Source organism: Marmota marmota, unplaced genomic scaffold, assembly GCF_001458135.2.
Source record: "Marmota marmota marmota unplaced genomic scaffold, marMar, whole genome shotgun sequence".
NCBI classification, from domain to species: Eukaryota; Metazoa; Chordata; class Mammalia; order Rodentia; family Sciuridae; genus Marmota; species Marmota marmota.
The window spans coordinates 23,780,707-23,797,087 of record NW_026000174.1 but is presented as its reverse complement, the minus strand read 5'-3'; the positions used below and the strand labels follow the sequence as shown (position 1 = coordinate 23,797,087).

At 43.8% G+C, this 16,381-nt stretch overlaps 1 protein-coding gene across 6 annotated transcripts in view; it reads left to right on the top strand.

Annotated features, from left to right (window-relative positions):
• Irag1 (inositol 1,4,5-triphosphate receptor associated 1) overlaps positions 1-16,381 on the top strand; it is a 119,240-nt gene that overhangs the window by 18,401 nt on the left and 84,458 nt on the right. The window contains exon 1 of one of the 6 annotated variants that reach the window (XM_048788329.1): positions 12,994-13,134. The exons of the other annotated variants lie outside the window; for them this stretch is intronic. The gene's annotated coding sequence lies outside the window, so the exon portion shown is untranslated. Of the gene's footprint in view, positions 1-12,993; positions 13,135-16,381 lie in introns of those variants that run through there. 6 annotated transcript variants of the gene reach the window in all.

Genomic DNA, 16,381 nt, shown 5'->3' with positions numbered 1-16,381 from the left:
GCTCAAGTGGTAGTGTGCTTACCGGGCATGCGCGGGGTGCTGGGTTCGATCCTCAGCACCACGTAAAAATAAAATAAAGATGTTTAAAAAAAATAAAAATAAAAAAAAAAATAAAAAAAACTTTATTAAGATGTAATTCATGTATGGTATATCTCACCCATTTAAAGTGTAGAATCCACTGTTATTTTAGTATATTTGGAGGCTTATGCAACTGTCATTACTATCTAATTCTAAAACATTTTTATCACATAAAAAGAAACCATGTGCTATTAATAGCCACTCTTCTTTCCCCATCCTTCCAGCCCTAAGCAACCACTAACTTTCTGTCTTTGTAGATTTCTTTATTTTGGACATTTCATGTTAATGGAATAATGCAACATGTGGTCTCTTGTAACTGGCTTCTTTTACTTGACATAATGTTTTCAAGGTTCATCCTTTCATTCATTTCAAGGTTCATATTTTAGCAGTACTGTATCTTTTTTTTATAACTTTGCAATGCCATTGTAGAAATATACCACATTTTGTACATCCATTGATGGACATTTAGTTTGTGTCCACTTTTTGACTATCATGAAAAATGCTGCTATGTGTGCCGTATTTGTGTTATTATGTGATCATACATTTTCATTTCTCTTGAGTATATACCTAGGAGAATCAGTGGATAATGTGGTAACTGTTTAATCTTTTGAGTTAATACCAAACTGTTTTCTAAATGGCTACACCATTTTACATTTCTATCAGCAATATATAAGGATTCTAGTTTTTCCACTTCCTTGTTGACACTTGTAATCTGGCTTGTTAATTTTAGCCATCCTAATGGGTGTGAAGTGGTCTTTCATTGTTCGTTTCAACTTGTACTTCTCTGATGGTACTGATGTGGAGCATCTTCTCATGTGCTTTTGACCATTCATATTCATTCTTTGATGAAAAGACTGTTCAGATCTTGCACCCATTTTAAAACTGAGTTGTCTTTTTATTACTGAGTTGTTAAGTTCCTTATTCTAGATACTGGTTCTTTACTATATAATTTTTAAAAATATTTTTCTTATTATGTGAGCTATCTTTTCACTTGCTTGGTAGTATCTTTTGCATGGCAAGTTTTTTATTTTCTTGAAGTCTGACTTAGGTACTTTTTCTGTTGCTGCCTATGCTATGATTTTGTATTTCAGAAGGCATTGTTTAACCCAAAGACACAAAGATTTACTCATATGTTTTTCTATAAAAAAATTATACTTTTGGTGCTTCCATGAGGGTGTTTGATCTATTTGAAGTTAATTTTTGTGAATGGCATAGGAAAGGATCCAACTTTATCCTATTTTTGAATTATATCAATTTTTGTACCTAAAAATTTAGTTGTTCCCGAATCATCTATTGAAAAGACTATTCTTTTCCCACTGAATTATCTTGACACCCTTGTTGAAATCTATTGACTATACATGAAAGCATTTATTTATAGATTCTCAACTCTGTTCTATTGATCTATATGTCTCTCTGTATTATTAGAATAATATGTTACTATATCAATGCAGTTTTATGTAAGTTATGAAATTGGGAGTTTCAAATCATTCACTTTTCCTTCTTTTTAAAGTTATTCTTGGTCTCTTATATTTCCATATGAAATCAAAATTTTCTATATGTCATTTTTTGCCCAAAAAACCCCTTTTCTAACAAACAAAAAAAACAAAAAGGCAGCTAGGATTTTTGATAGGGATCATGTTGAATTTGTAGATCAGTTTGGAAAGTAGTGCCATCTGGGCAATATTGAGTATTCTGAACATGGAATGACATTTCATCTATTTAAGTCTTCTTGACTTTCTTTTAACAATGTTTCTGTAGCTTTCACAGTATAATTTTTGCATATATTTTGTTGATGATATTCTTAAGTAATTTATGCTTTCCAATGCTGTTTGAATGGAACTGTTTTCTTAATTTCACTTTCAGATTGTTCATTGCTAGTATATAGAAATATAATTGATTTTTGCTTATTAATCTTGTATCTGGCAAACTTTCTGAACTTGCTTATCAGTTCTAATAGTTTTTGGGTGGATTATATCATCCCATCATCTGCCAATAGAGATAGTTTTACTTCTTCAAAGGTAGGTAGTAGTCCAGAGCATTCTTATTTCATTGGAAAGATCCTAAAAACACCTTTGTTGTTGGCTAGGAAAACACTAAAGCAATTTTTCTCCAAAATTTATTGATCTTGATTCCAAAGATTAGGTGCTTAAAACAAACTATAATTTAAATATGATATGGCTAAGAAATTCTTTCAATAGCTGTATGAGTTTGCTAGGGATGTCATAGCAAATACCTGGTTTAAGCAACAGGAATTTATTTTCTAACAGTTTTGGAGAAGCCCAAGATCAAAGTGTCAGCAGGTGTGATTGCTCCAAGGCTCTCTCCTTGGCTTATTAATGGCCACCTTCTTGCTGTGTCTTCGCATGGCCTTTTCTCTATGTGTATACAATCCTGGCATCTCTGGGCATCTACACTTTCTCTTTTTATACGACAGTAGTCAGACTGAATTAGGGACCATTCTGATGGCCTGTTTAAACTTAATTTCCTCTTTAAAGGCCGTATCTCCAAATACAGTCATATTCTAAAGCACTGAGCATTAGGGTTTCAATGTAAGAATTAGGGTAGAAGGAGCACAATTCAACCCATAACAAAAATCTTCTAGTGTTCTTCTGAGATCTGAGTTCTGATTAGTTGCAGAATTTATGAAACAACACATATACTATGGCTGCTCAATGAGAGTGACCTGCAGCCACTGCTATTGTCCCTGAGCTAAAGGATCCTTGATATGGTTTTTGGTTTTGCATTTTCCTGGAGTTCTTTGTAGTCAGAGTTTACCCTAATGCCATATCAGGGAGGGCTGATGACTAGCCATCAGACTCAAACATGCACATGACATCTGGAGTCTCTATTTATACTGCCTGCTTTAAAAACCAAAGCAAAATCTCTCCAGATCCTACTGTGTAAACAGCCTGGGAACACATTTGCACAAGGACAGCTTCTATGATGAGAACTGTAAAGTTCAGAAATGGAAAATCTCCATGTATAACTAATTAGAACAAATTTAAAAATATAAATAAATAAAATAAAAATCAATAAGTTAAAAAAAAAAGAAATGCAAAATCTCATTCCAATTTTGCTCTTTTGAGCTAAGGGTCAGTTCTGGGGATTAAAGATGTAAGTATCCTTGCTCTGCAATTCTTGTGGAAGCCAAAAGCAAATGTGGCTGATCTTAAGTGGTTGTCAGCGGGAACTGGGACTCTAGATTCCCCTCCAGTCCCAGAGCTCAGGAGTCATTCCACCTCAGCATGGAGTTATTTCCCTTTTTCTTCTGCTTGCTCTTTCAACCATTATTTTTAACTCTCTTGGTCTCTGGGTGTTTTTATTGACATATGGCCACAAGCCCTTTTAGGAAACAGGCAGTTATAAATCACCCACAAGGAAATTGATAAGAGTCAGTTCAATCTCTGGTAAAACTGATTTGCCCCCAGATAAGCAGGACTCTGCAGGCTCAGGATTTGGGCCCATGGGGGTGTCTGCAAGAGGGTAAAGGGTAAGGTGTCGGGGGAGGCCCTTCTGAAAAGGCAGTAGTATGCTCTGACTCCTGGGAGGCTGAACAAAAGAATGAGCTTTGACCTCCCTTCATCCATGGCTTCTTGTCCAGCCTCAGGGGAGAGCTCAGTGTTTCCATTTCACCCAGCTAAGAGTTTTCCACATCAGTGGTTTCCTTATCTTCTGAGGATCTGCTTCAGGGCTCAAGTATCTTCTTTAAGCCTGAAGAAAGGACCATAGGAGGGAATCTCCATATTTGCTGAGGAGGGCTACAGTGTGTTACCACAGTGCAGAGGCACAGGAGAGGCAAGAATCTCTACCAAGATGTTTGTTGTTTGGCCACTGCCTATGGTCACCAGAAGCTGGGGGAGGCTAGTCCCTTGACAAAGTCTGAAAGTCATTGTACAGAAGCTAAAAGTGAGGCCCAGAGAGGGATATAACTAGCCAAGGTCACAGAGTGGTTTCATAATCATCTCACAGAGAAATGGACTCATTGCTTTGAAATCCTAGTTCTCTTCCCAGAAGGAGTTTTTCTCAGAAAACATGAATTTATGGGTAGTTGAAGCTAAATAAATGTAACTCTCCAGAGGAGAACTATCAATCAGTTCGTTTATTAGAAATGGCTAGACCAAGTCGCCACTGTAAGGTTTATAGGGATCACTGAACCATTTGGACCATGCACACATGCCCTCTTAGAAAATGGGAATACACTAACCATCAAAAAAGACAATTTCCTAAAAGTCTCTTTATATTTTTATTTACTTATTTATTTTTGGTCCCTTCTCTATCAGGGAAAATATTACAAGGCCTAGGTTCCTGGGGTTGGGTGGTGGGAGTCAATGAGTCCCTGATGCACTGAGACCAGTTCTTCTCCTTCCCCAGGGCAGGAGATAGGCTCAGAACCAAGGCTCCATGATCCATGGTGAATGGGGCCCAGAAATCTGCCTGGCTCACAGCCTTCAGGAGGGCCAGAGCTGGAGAGAGTCCTTGGGTGGAGTCCAGGTTCATTGGCACTAATGTGAGACTCTACTCTGAGCCTGCCAACTTCTCTTGTTTATTCTCTAGCCACTAGCACCAAAGAACCCCATACCCCAGCATCACCTAGTGCCCCAGTTTCCAGAATCTTCCATATGCTGTCAAACTTAATGCCACTCCTGCCTAGAGGACCATTTTCCCCACTTGTCTCCATGGAAGACTCTACTCATCCTTCAGGAGCCACTTCATCATTCTCAGAACATGAACCTCTTCTTTCCCACGATCCACAAATGCCTCATTTTAATTCCCATTTGTCCTTTGTTTCCCAATTTCTTTAGCCCTGGCCCTCCAGAAGTCTTGCTTTAGGGGATCTCTGGAGATATATGCATTTAAACTAGATTGGAGAGTTATTTGCTTCAGTTCAACATTTGCTGACCCCTAATCATACATCAAGTGTTAAGGAAACAAAGGTGAGAAACACTGGTTTCTGAGGGAAGAGTACTAGTCTTCCATGAAGACCTTTGAGTGCTGTCAGCCAAGCGGAGACCAACCTGAAAACAAATAATTGCACTGTATTACAGCATGGTTGTAAACTTCTATGAAAGGTAGAGATAGAAAATATTGTGGTTTTGTGGGTTAGATACTTTGTGCCTTAACTGCTCAACTGTCCTTCAGTATGAAAATATTGCTGTGGCAATATTCCAATAAGGATTTATTTACAAAAACAGTCAGTCAGTCATTCATATTTGGCTAAGAGGCCATTCTTTGAACTCTGAGCTAGAGGAATCTCATAATAATATAGGAATAAGAATAATAATAATAAAAGCTACCATTCCAATAGTTACTTTGTGCTAGGCCCCCACTAGGCACTGTATAATACACTTTACATCCTATTTTTATTTGCAATTAGTGAGGATACTGAGATTCAAGATAAAGCTAGGAAATGGCACATACAAGGTTTAAGACTCTGTTCCCGACTAAACTATTTTAAATGTTGAAAGGAAATGGGACAAAAGGGGTGGATCTGGTGAGGATCATGAAATGGCTCTTGAAGGATGAGTAGAACCTTCCATGGAGACAGGTAAGGGAAATGGCCTTCTAGGCAGGAGTGGCACATGGAAGATTCTGGGGCACTAGATGGTGCTGGGGGGGTGCTAGTGGCTGGAGAACAAACAAGAGAGGTTCGTTTGTATGTAGATAGTAGAGAGTCTCATATGCGTGTCAATGAACCTGGACTTCAACTGCGGATCAGGGGTTCTCCAGCTCTGGTCTCCCCTGAGGGCTATTAGCCAGACAGATTCCTAGGCCCCATTCCCATATTCCAATTCAGCAGATGGGATGAGCCCAGGAAACTGTATTTTATCAAACGCTTCAGATAATTCTAGTCAGCAGCCAGATTTGAAAGTCAGTGCATGGGAAACCACTGAAATGTTTTAACCAGAGGAAAACATGACCACAGTTGTAGAGAGACCATTTCAGCTTCGTGAAAAGCTGGTTACTTTATTAGGAGAACCAGTCCTCCCCTGGGTCCTTTTTCTGGTTAATTATCAGCTCCTCTCATCAGAGGCAAAAGGCTGTAGCATGGCTAGATTTTGATGAGGAGGGAATTGTGGGCACCTGAAGCAGGAAGAGGTATCCGGAAAGCAGTAGGTGGAGGCCCAACACCATCTATGCTGTCCCCTGTCTCCTGTCTTGGAGCTCCTGGACCACCTGGGCTTTCCAAGCCTGCCTTAAGGCTGGCAAAGCTGAGCTGCTCCAAGTGTCAGCCCCAGCCTCAGAACCTGCTGGCCATACCCCAGACAGCACTTCCAAGGGCAGGCCCAAGGAGGCCTTCACTTTACCCAAACCCTGCCAACCAGAGAAAGGGCCCCATGTGGAGGCTCCAGAAGGAGGGGTCAAGGAAAGGGCTCCAGAGGCAAGACCAAGAAAATAGTGTCCCAGGCCTTTGAGATCCAAGGTGACCCCAGAATTGCTATCTTTTTCTTAAAATTCTGCTCTATAACCATCCATGGTCATATTACAAATATTTATATTCCTCCCAATTCTATCCTATTGTTAATGAAAAAAGAAAAGAAGAGAAAGCAGGGAGTGGAGGCAGGTGTCCAGAGCCCACAGGCCACCCAGCTTCCTGAGGGATGGAAACTCCCAGTGTGTCCACAGAGGCATCGGGGACATTGTCCTGCAAAACACCAGAGACTTCCCAGGGCCTGTGCTCCTCAGGGCTGAAACTCAGCCTGGAAGGGGGTCTGCTGGCCTGCCTGCCCTCTCCACCATGTCAGCCACTGCAGAATTGCTGAGGCATCTCCTGCCTGGCCCGGACCATAACTGGCTTTCAGCTCTCATTACTCATAGACTTTATACAGATAAGGGAAAAGTTCGTGATGTGACTCAGCTTAACACCCTGGATGAACCCTGTGATGTTTACCAGTTAACTGAAGTAGAGCTAGGCACATTGAACAATTGGCAGCTTAACAGAACAAATGTGGATCCGATGGTCAAGAACAGGCTCAGCCTCATGAACTCCTTCTGCTCCTCCATCAGTGTTTCTCGGGGGCAGGTGGTTATGGTTGAAGTGGTTGATGATGATGTTTGGTTCTCTGATGCTCCAGAGGCCTCATCACGAACTATTGAGCAGAACCTGGGATTGAAATCAGACTACTCTGAGCTTGAACCCTGTGTATAATATGTGCCTAGTAATCACGATGCTTGGAGCAGATTACTTCACCTTTCTGAAGTTCAGTTTTCTTGCCTGTAAAATGGGAATTATGGTACTGTACAGGGCCGTTGTAAGGACTCGATAAGAAAAAGGATGGAAAGAGATAGGACAGCTGGCTGGCAAATATCTCTTCTCTCCTGAGATGCCTTGGAGTTAGTTACTCCCACACCCTCCCCACCTCTCCACTGGGGAGAAGCAAGTCCTCCAGACAGAAATTCTGTGTGGCTTCTTCCTCTCTCATATCAAGAAGCAGCCACAGTTACACAACACCCATTTCAGTGGCAGGATGCTGAAATGTAGGTGCCTCAGGCTCCTATTGGGAGGACCCTTCCCAGGCCCCTTTCTCCACCTCTCCTGGTCCATTTCTGAACACATACTATGGTTCAACTTGTGTCTATCAACTTGTGTCTAAAGACTCAAATCCTGTCACACTGCACATAGAACTGAATAACCAAGGGGACTTCTCAATTTTACTTGAACACATGGCTTCATGTGCACACAGTTGCCATCTCACAGTCCCACTCAGGATCTATTGGAGAAGCAAAGACACTGGACAAGATCCACAACTGCCCCCACCCGACCACTGGTCATGGTGGGTGAGGCTTCCTTCTTGTCCACACACTGGACTCCTCACCAGGGGTCCAAGCAGAGGCCTGCAAACCTATTCCCACAGCTGATACTGGCCTGGGTCTCACCTTGGGGTAGCTCTTGGGGGAAGGTGAGTCAGAGCCCATCTCACTCACTCTGAGCTGAGGATATGTGGATAGTCAGTTCCAAGAAACAATGATGTTTGAAAATCACTTGGAAGTTGAAACTTGACGCATGAACATGTCTTGCTGTCCTCTAGACTATCTTTTAGTTGGGAACATGGAAGTTAGTCAAACCCAGTCCCTCCTCTGGGACTAAGTGTTTAGTGGGGAAGAGCCCTGAGACCCAGTGGTTTGGGCTGGAGTTTCTGAAGGATGCTGAACTCATCAATGGGAGCAGGGATACAGGAGAAAGAGCAGGTTCTGAGAATGGAATGTGGTGATATTTTAGCTCAGGGCAAGCTCATTAGTACTGGATCTTCGGGATTTTTTTATGTTTATTTTTTAGTTGTAGTTGGACACAATACCTTCCTTCTTTCCTTCTTTCCTTCCTTCCTTCCTTCATTTATTTATTGTAGCGCCTTGCATGTGCTAGGTGAGAGCTCTACCGCTGAGCCACCACCCCAGCCCCTGGATCTTAGTTTTCCAGTTTAAACTTTCATGTAAGCAACAGAGCAGAGAGGAGAGAAAAGTCTTTGGTGCTGAGAAAGACCTTGTACAGACAGCTTTATGAAGGCTAGGCTGTATGTACCAACTGAAATTCTTTATCCTAAGTGCCCAACGAGCCCACACATGCTAGCTTAAGGAAGAAAAAGGAGAGGGGTGGTATTCATTTGTTCTCAAAACACAAAAGCCCAGAGATACCAGGCACAGCTTGATCAGGGCCTTAGATGGAGATTAGCCTCAGTTTCTTTTTGGTTCTTAGCTGTGCTCTGTTTCATCTTGATTTCATCCTTATACAAGTTTTTCATCATAATTGTTAGCCCATAAAAACCAGGCCAAACGCAAACTTCACAGATCAGCTCAGCAATTTTATTTAGGAGCAAAGTTTCATGCAGGAATGGGGTATACAGGAATGGGGTGACGCTCCTCCGAGGGACCCACTTTCCTGAGTCCCAAAGGAGGAGTTTGGGTTTACACAGGTTATATGGAGAGGTGATTTAGTGAGCGTGTCAGCTTGGGCACTCAGGAATTTGGATTTTTGGGTTTGGGGTTAGTGGCCAGCACCTGGAGAGGGTTTATCTTGGAAGAGATTAATGTTTCCCAGAGATATCATTCAAGGGTTGATGAAACACTCTCTCCCCATCTGTGGCCAGCATCTGAAAAGGATTTATCTTGAAAAAAAATGAAAGTTATCAACATATGGCTTTCTTTTTCACTCACTTTTCCTGGGCCACATTATCTTGGGGTTTTTAATTTTCTATGTCTAATAATAACAAGAGTGATTCTGGTGTCACCCCTTTAAATCCAGGTTCTGCAGTTAAGAATAAGAATGTCTTTCCCTGGATGCCCTGTGAAGTCTTATTATTTCTCATTGGCTGTGGCCAGGTCACATGCTCACTCTCCAGCCAATCATTGTGACCAGAGGGATATAAGGCAAAGATGTCTTAAGGCTGCCTCTGGCCCTGGGGTTGCCACCTAGGCACCTCACTTTTGACGGCATGACTGCTATCAATAGGCAATAGGGAACCCTAAACTTGTTGGGGAGAAAGTGGGGGCATAGGCAGGCAACTTAGGTTAACCCTGCCCTGTGATGGGGAGCCAAGGGCCACCGTGGTGGAGAACTCATTCCCACATGGCGATAGTGTCACAATCTGTTCTTCGTCTCCCAGAAGGCCCTGTCTCAGTCCTGCCTTTGGTTTGCTGGAGCACAGGTTAAACCAGACTCTGCCCTCCAGGCCACACCCAGGTTATTGGACCTATTTCCATGGCTTCTGAGAACTGGGATCCCCAGCATGGAGATAAGCAGGGGCAGCACTGAACCTGGGGGTGCTCCACCATTCCTGGAAAAGCTCTCTCTTCTCTGTGCCTTAGAGGATCTCAGTTGCTTCCTGCGGACCCCAGGGGACACTGTGGAAGGACTTTCAGTTCCTTGGTGCAGGGCTGTTCTTCACCCGGAATGGTACTGGTGGACTGTGCTGACCCTGGAGTAGGGCTGTGATCTGGAATGATCAAAAGCCCCATCAGGAAATGTCTCCCAACGCCCTGTTCTGTCTCTGCTGAGGTTAGAGAATAACAGAATGAGCCCTCTTGAGGGACTGGGTGAAGACCCCATTTTGGGAACAGGAGACCCAATTTTCATCCTGATTTTGTTTCTCATGCTCACTTTGCCTCTCTGAGGCTCAGTTTCTTCATCTGTTAAGATGGAGATATGATAGTTTCCTAAGAGCGGAAACATCCAAGAGCACAGCTAAGGTTATGTGCTGGGTGTGTAGCAGGCGATGTGAAAACTGAGGTCTGATTCCAAGAGTCCACAGTTTCAAAGGTGGGACCCACCAGGTACTCAGCATTGCCCTTGAGCTGTGCTAGGTCCCCACAGTGAAGGTAATGACAAATCTCTCTATCCTCAGACTCAGCAGATGAGAGGAATGTGGAAGAAACAGAAATAACTGCATGGAAGACAGGGGCAGCCATGTACATAATATCCAGGAAAGAACAGGGAAGCTTCCTGGAGGAGGCAGCCTTGACAGACTCACTCCAAAGCTCCAGTGCATAGCACAGCACCTGACATATGGCAGATGCTCAACAAGCATTTTTTGAATGGATGGATGATTTAGGCAGGCATCAGGGAGGCCATCTTTATCTTCTGACTTTCTTAAGTTCCTGCAGAGAGATCCTGATGAACACTTTCTAGAACAAAACTGGCAAGAGAGGGGGAGAGGAAGGGAAGCAGGAGAGAGGAACCCTTTAAGGTGGCAAGAAGCATCTGGCTTCCCTGTAATGAGACAGAATGGTTTCCAGAGGTCTGCCTCAAAGGAATGAGTGATTCTGGGTGCTAGAGAGCCAGGTTGCCCTAATGCCAGGTTGTCCCCTTATTAGGAGTTGGGCCATGTGTCCAGGTTTGATTCAAGATTGGACACATTGCAAATCCTCACGGTCCTCTCTCTCAGGAAGGAGATGGTTTCGAGAGTACCACAGCAGCAGATACCAGGGTGCTGCTTGCTTTGACCTACGCTACCAGCTGCTTGGGGATGCTTTGGCTAGCTTCTTCAATGGAGCTGGAGGGACTTGAGGGACTGCTCTGTGTCTTCCTGCTGAAGTTGAAGTTAAAGTTGGAAGTTCTGATAAGTTAATCCTAAAAGTCACGTTTCAAAGGACTCCTAGGTGGTAAAACAGAGGCATGGAGGTGTCGGAGGAGGAGACCCTGATCTTGGTGAGGTTCTAGTTGATTGAATCCAATGGGGCAATGCCGCACGCAGTCTGGCTGGGCACAAATCACGAGCCACTCAAGCAGGAACAAACTTTGTTTCTGAACTCCACCAGCACACTCCACACACACTCCCCAGGAACTCTCCCAAATGCCACCCACGCCGGCTCCTCCAGGAACACCACACACCAACCGGAACTCCCTCTCCCGGAACTTCCCCAACCAATGCGAACTCCTCAGGCAATCCTCGCGAGAACTCCAAAGTAGCGGTCACCCGAGGTGGACAGTAAAGGTCTAATATACAATTGAATCAATCCAGCATCATCTTAATGGCTCGCCTCTCAACCAGTACTAAAGGGCAAAATGCCAAGGGCCATTCTGACTCAGCTGTGGCTCTCAACAGGGCAATTTGCACATCTGTGTGGCAGAGAAGACCGGAGACCCAGCTGGGAACCTGGGGAAGCTTGATGAGAACAGGGCAGGCAAGGCCATCCACCTGTGTGCACAGCAGCCCAGCTGACTCATGCTCACATCCCTCAAAGAGAACCAAATCCTCCCCATTTCCTGTGTGTGGAGCAACAGGCTACAAGTGGAATCAGCCCTGAAAGGATCCCTTGGCTTCCCAGGCATGCTCAGAAACCAGGTTTTGGATTTTTAACTTCTCTGTTTTATGGAGTATGTGAGAGTTTCTTTTTTTTCACTCATCGGTTCATTCATCTGTTCAAGAAACCCTTGGAGGTAGACTGTACACTGGTTCTGCTATGCTGGAGCCCACCCCGACATGATTCTTAAATGAAGCGTAGTTGAGAAGAGGGAATGGGAGAAGGTGGTGGGGAGAGTGTGCCCCAGCAACACAATGAGCTGGAGGACTGTTCACACTTCATACCACCCTGGAGATTTATGCCTCTATTGGTTGATAGACATTTGTCAAATCTGGACTAAGTGGCAAAAACCTTTCAGAACCACTGAAAAAATGATCACAAAACAAAATGACAGCAAGAGACTGTGGAACCCAGAAGAGGGGCATCAGAGGGGGACATATGGGCAGGCTTCCCAGAGGAAGTGGCTGAGCAAGAGTTGGCCAGGGAACTCCAGACAGGAAATTCCCCTGAAAGGTTCAGAGCCTCAACCAGCTCATGCTGAAATGAAGACCACTGACGTGCTAAAGTAGTTTGTGTCAACCATTCACTCTAAGTCATTTTTCAGGACACCAAAGAGACTATGTTTTTTCCCTTTAACAATTCCATTCTTTTGTATGCAAATAAGGCAAGCTCATCATGGGAAAACATAGATATAACTATTTTAAATAAAGTTAATTCATAATTCTGCTTGAAGATAACCACTCTTTTCTGGAGATGAACTCAAGGGCATTTAACCACTGAGCCACATCCCCTGCAATTTTTTGTATTTTATTCAGAGATAGAGTCTCACTGAGTTGCTTAGGGGCTTCACTAAGTTGCTAAGGCTGGCTTTGAACTTGTGATCCTCTTCCCTCCCAAACTGCAGGAATAACTGGTATGCACCACCACACCCAGCAGATAGCCACTCTTAACATTTGGGTTTTGGCCTTTTGGACACACACACACACACACACACACCCCAAACACACACACACATGTTTCACATACAATGTGTATACATAAAATGATATGTGATTTTTAAATGGAAGTAGAATCATGCTGATCATAGTTTTCTTTCCCCACTCAGTATATTGAGAACAAAAACAACTATTTGTTGTATAGCAACAAATCTTTACATATTTTGAATGAAAGCATTCTGAAAGGGAACTTATTCTTTCTCTGGTTTGTCCCAAGCAGCCAGTTTGGGAGCTTTACTTCATTCATGCCTTACCCATGTGCTGAGCTGCAATCCGGGCATGGGCTCTGTGGCCAGGAAGGAGCAGAGAAAGAAGCCCACCTGTGGTGAGTAGGGCCAGAGTCTGCTAAACTGAGCAGTCTGTCTGCTCTTCGGGGTGCAGCCACTTCCTTGCTCATGGTCACTTGCCCCTTCTTATTGGCTTTTGTGTGCTGTGGGTTGGAAAATCAGAAACCCAAACCTGACACGTGTGTGGAAAGGAGGCACCTAGGTTAGAACTGAAGTCCCTATTGCAAAAGTGAAGGTGACTGTGTTTCCAGTGTTCTGTGTCTCGGAAACAAGTAAAGAACACTTCCTAAGTGTCCATTCTGTGCTGCACATTTTACATGTTTTATCTTGTTTGAGCCCCCATAGCAATCCTCTGAGAGAGTATCTGATCCCCACTTGACAAATGGAGACTGAGCCCCGAGAAGTTCATTGCTTTGCCAAGAGTCACTGAGCTGCAAGGGACAGAGCCATAAGGGAGCCTGGTCTGTTCCACTCCCAATCCCTGCTGTTCTTTTGTGCCTTAGTTTGCTATCTCTCTGGGGCTGCTTTTGGAAGGATGGCGTTTTCATATGCATGAGGCATGACCACTGAAGTGAGTGCAGGGGTCCTTTGCTTGGAGAGTGCTCTGGGTCCAACGAAGGTTTGAGGCAGACACAGACCAAAGGATGTCTCCTCAGGTGACTTTTCTGGGGACCAGAGACAAAGAGAGACCCACAGTGTCACAAACTGCACGGAGAACAGGAGTCATGTGGACAGAATGGGGAATCATCAATCTTTAGGAAGGACGGGTCTCTGCTTAGCTCACTGGCCCCGCCAGAAGAGAGCTCACAGATGACTCTGCTTGATTTAAATTAGATTCATTAGCGAAGAAGGCCCAGAGGAACATATTTTAGTGTATAAAATCAAAGGTGGCAACTGGTGGCTACAGAAGGAATTCCCTGAAGATCTGTTTGGTCTTCATATTTCTCTAAACTTTTTGTTGTTGTTTCTCTAAATTTTTCTGTTGGCTTTGAGTGATATTATTTTTAACATCTATAGGGTTTGGTCTTTTCTTGGAAACTTGGGAGATTTGGTCAACAAAAAATGGTGTTTCTTCTTGACCCCCAAACAAAGTGGTAGCTGCCCCAGTTCAATGGCACCTGCACTCTCTGTCCTACCACTGTCCCCATCTCTCCAGGGTGGCTCTGTCATTCACTGTGCCTGCCTGGCCCTGAAAGGATTTGAGTGTGTTATTTCTGCATGAATCTTATTTTCACAGAAAATCTTCTTATCTGTTTATCAGAGATCTGCTGTTATTCATTCACTAATTTGATAAATATTGAGTGAGGAGCTATTCTGTTTTTGACCCCGTACTGGACATAGGTCATTAAATGATGAATATTTATAAGGGTTAACATAAAAAAATATGAGTAAAGCATGGTCCCTGTTGTCAAGGTGGGGTGAGGTCTGTGCCAAATACTCTGGGAGAAGAGTCCAGTAGGCTAAGTAACCCCCTCCCCCCAGATGTCTACATCTGGAACCTAAGGATTTTACCTTAAATGGCAAAAGAACTTATGCAAATATAATTAAACTGAGATGCTTAGATGGAGAGATTACCCTGGGTTATCTGGGTGGACTCAGGGTAATCACAAGAGTCCTCAGAAAAAGGAGATGGAAGGTCAAATTCAGAGAAGGAAATGTGAAGATGGAGGCAGAGGGCAGGGAGAGAAGATGCCAGTTCCTTTGCTGGCAGATTTTCCTCTTGAGCTTCAGAAGAAACCCAGCCTGGCCAACACTTGGATTTTAGCTCTCTGAGACTGAGTTTGGACTTTTGACCTCCAGAATTGTAAGATAATAAATTTGTGTGGTTGTAAGCACCAAGTTTGTGGGGTCACAGAAGCAATAGGAAAAAAATACAGGATAGGAATAACTTTTTTCCTGGAGAAAAGAGGAGGGATGGGTTTATGAGGGAGGGTATCTTTGAACTGGGTCTTGAAGAATGAGTTCATTAGGTAGAGAATGGGGGTGGAAAGCAGCTCAGGCATAGGAAAAAGGATACATGCAAAGTGTGTTTTAAAAAGCAGGGCATATTTGGAGGTTGGCTTAGGTCTATTATGGTTGGAGCACAAGGTGTGCCACGGCTCTAAGAGGAGAAAAGGATGCAGACAGACTGAGGTTGGCTCAGAACTGGTACAAAACTCAAAAATTTTAGAAAGGGGAAGGACAGTCTCATTTATGCTTTAGAGAGACTGCTCTGGCATCATTGTGGAGGGTGGTTGGAAGGAGCCAGACCAGAGGTAAGGAATCCAACAAAGTTATTGCAGTGACTCAGATCCCACAGAGCCCTGGCAGGGATGGCAGGATGGGAAACAGGGAAGAGATCGGAGGTAATTCTGAGCTAGGATTGGCAGGGCTTGGAATGTAATGGGACGTGGAGAGGGATGGAGATGGCGGGGTCATGATGGCTTCGGGTTTCTAGCTTGGTGCCATGCACTAGAGCACCCGGGCAGTGGGCTGGGGAGGGCAAGAAGCAAGAACTCCCATGGGAGGGGCCCATGTTACACTTGGGAAGCGTTGTCCAAAGGAAACTGGCATCAAATCTCCATCACAGTGCTGTGGCAGGGTGGTATTCTGTATTCCTTTTGTACCCTGACAGGAGCAAGAAACAGGGGGTCTGGGAGTACTGGATCTGTGGTGGCAGATGTTTAACAGGCAGCTCTCTGGAGGAAGAGGGGCCCTGCTGCCTAGCATTTTCTCCTTCTGTAGGTCACTACTTTCATTATACCAATTGCTAAGTGGACATCACTGATGATGAAGCTAAGAGATGTGTGGTGCACATCAATAGGCAGTGTGTCCCCTCTTCAGTCATCTCAAAGTCCTAGATCATAGTAAAACCTAGGAAAATGAGAAGGAAGTGGTTGAGTATTTATTTCTTTTAGTGCAACTTATTAAATTCTAAGTTTGTGTGAATTATTTATTTATTTTTGGTAACAAAGATTGAACCCAGGGGTGCTTAACCACTGAGCCACATCCCCCCCTTCCCTCTACTTTAAATACGTATTTTATTAGAAACAAGGTCTTGCTCACTGAGTTGCTCAGGGCCTTGCTAAGGTTGCTGAAGTTGGGTTTAACTTTCGATCCTCCTGCCTCAGTTTCCCAAGTTGCTGGGATTATAGGTGTGTGCCACTGCACCCAACCTGATTTAATTTTTAATAATGTGTTTAACAGCCAGCTTTCAAAACTCCTAGAAACTTTACCTTTGGCCTTGTGAACTGTACAAGCAGGGTCCTGCACCCCACTGGGAGGCCCCTCCAAAGTGGGAGGTAG